This window comes from Borostomias antarcticus, assembly GCF_949987555.1.
Source record: "Borostomias antarcticus genome assembly, chromosome: 9".
Taxonomy (NCBI): Eukaryota; Metazoa; Chordata; class Actinopteri; order Stomiiformes; family Stomiidae; genus Borostomias; species Borostomias antarcticus.
This window is the reverse complement of record NC_140242.1, coordinates 11,743,703-11,746,202: the sequence shown is the minus strand read 5'-3', so window position 1 is coordinate 11,746,202 and position 2,500 is coordinate 11,743,703. Positions and strand designations below refer to the sequence as shown.

The 2,500-nt window shown below is 43.2% G+C and overlaps 1 protein-coding gene across 1 annotated transcript in view; it reads left to right on the top strand.

Moving 5' to 3' along the window:
* The first annotated feature begins 1,316 nt into the window (after window positions 1–1,316).
* Window positions 1,317–2,500, top strand: part of phc3 (polyhomeotic homolog 3) — an 11,612-nt gene continuing 10,428 nt past the window's right edge. Inside the window, exon 1 of the mRNA XM_084442843.1 lies at window positions 1,317–1,415. The gene's annotated coding sequence lies outside the window, so the exon portion shown is untranslated. The remainder of the gene's footprint in view (window positions 1,416–2,500) is intronic.

Genomic DNA, 2,500 nt, shown 5'->3' with positions numbered 1-2,500 from the left:
TTTAAATATAAAAAGGGCTCATAGACACCTAACTGCGCACAAGCAAAAACAACTTAGCCTAGCAAAAATGTTACCTTTCGGACTGGGGCTGTGGCATGATGATAGGCTACATATTGGGCAGCCATATAGGCCTAGGCCTATGTCATGTCCTAATTTTGAGAGGTCATGAAGTTCTTTGAAGGTTTATATTGTAAAGGGTATGTCATTCATCCTGTGTAAACTTGATGCAATTTGTTCCTCATTAAACGTGAACTTGAAGTTATAGATGTTCCTTATTTCATTCAATATTTTGCAGTGTAGAAAATGCATCTCTCTTTCAACCTCACCTGTCGAACAGTGACAACATATTACATTTTCTTTTGGTTGCCATGATTTTTTGTGTCATCCTTTTTGGATTGCCAATTTGTGGTCACTGTACTTTGTTCGGGTCTGTCTCTTTCTATCTCTGACAGTAGAGAGATATTCTGCCAGTTTATAATCTCTTTTTAGAGCCAGATAACATATTAATCTACTTTGGCTTTTAGTTATTTATTTCCAATGTTCCAAATATGTTTCTTTACATTGTGTTATAACTTGGTTTACTGTGTTTGGTGTTTGGAAAGTAAATGGTAAATGGACTGCACTTACGATAGCCTATATAGCCAAGTTCTTTTATCCAAAGTGTTTTTACAATGAACTAATTCACCCATTCACACACACATTCGCACACCAATGGCAGCCAGGTGCTATAATCATTGGATGACCCGCTCTACCTCCTGAGCCACAGCCGCCCTCCACTAACTGCTGGTGCAGTCAGTCTCAGCACCAGCTGACATAGTGGACTCTTTTCTCGGCTCAGCTCTTGGGTTTCGATGGCTTTGGAATGGAGGGTGTCTATGGGGCTGGATTTAATGTGGTTAAAAAAAATGCATTACTGTCTTTTCAATGTTAATTATCAGTGGGTATCTGCCTAATTCTGCTCTACATGCATTCATTGGAGTTTTTCTCTATCTGTAAAATGTATCTGCAGAATTTTGCATGTAAAGATTCTGTTGGATGTTTTCCCCAGCAGGTAGCTACAGTATAGCCAGGATGACTCAGTGCACCCCATACTTCACTACTACTACTACTACTACTACTACTACTTCTCTCTCTCTCTCTATCTCTCTCTCTCTCTCTCTCTCTCTCTCTCTCTCTCTCAAACACACGCACGCACGCACGCACACACACGGATGAAATAAAACCCTGCCTGCCGTGACTGAGATGGTGAGGGGGAGTGCGCATGGTCCTCCTGCACTCTGCGCGGTGCTGTCTCTCCTCTCAGTCTAAGAGTCGACGCACACAGGGTTCCATTTCTCCCGCGGACCGACTGGGCCCTGCAGCCGCTAGCCTGGTCGCCCCAAGCGGGGCTACCTCCTCCGAAACGAAACCCACAGGTACGGAGGTGCTGGGAGGGGGGAGGGGGGGGGGGCATAAGTGAAAACTATGTACGGACCACGGAGGCTTTTATTATACTCTGGTTGCCTACACACATGACGTAGGCTTGGGCTTTAGATCGTGTTTACTGCATCTGCGTAAAGCGATTTTTTAAATTAATATTTTCATGCTCCCCATCCCATGGCAACAAAACTAGGCTACAGTCTAGAGCCCATTTAGTCATGAAATTTGACATTTGTCGGGGGTTTATGTTGTGACGCGTAGCCTATAGGCTGTAGTCTTCGTTACACCCCTTTGCTCTGACAGACAAGGAAGTGAGATCTGTGAGGTGCTTCTTTAGGCTACGCAACCCTAGTTTCGCTTGCACATCCATTTACCCGTCTCTCCTGACCATGTTGACTAGCAACAATGACAGATGAATAATATCTTGATTCCTACGACAATAGGCCTGCACTAGAAAAAACGCGCACGCAACGCATCTGGTCTTGGGTATGTAGGATACTTTAAGCTTTTGGATAAGGCATTTCAGACACTGATTGGAAACAAGTGAAGTACACAAGTGGTTTCTTGTTTTAAGGGATTTTAGTTGGATAAAAGTCAACAGAGCTATAGGCTAAATATTCTCACTAATAACTACTATCGTTATCATCCCGTTTAAGCGCAACTGACCATAATAGCCCAGATGTGTGCATGCATGGTCGCGCGTGGTCGCTGCACCTGCAAGCGCGGTGATGATGCATTTCTCGGCGTCCCGCTTTGGAGCGCTGGTGGTCGGATAGTTATGACTGTCTTCTTGTTATGATTAACACAAGATAATACAAGCCCATCTCGACTGCTGTCCCAGATATGTCGACAATAAATAGCGTAATTCGCCTGTAATAGCTCAATTGCTCCACTTTGCGCATCTGGATCTACCGAAAAACATAGGCTACTTTTTATTTACAGCGTGATCTGCATTGATTTGTATTAAAGCAATATCAGGTTCTGACGCGCATTAGGCCTGAACCATTGGAGTTCATTGAAATATTGATTGATTGATTGTATATTTCAATGTTCATTGAAATATATATTTGTGATGTATAGC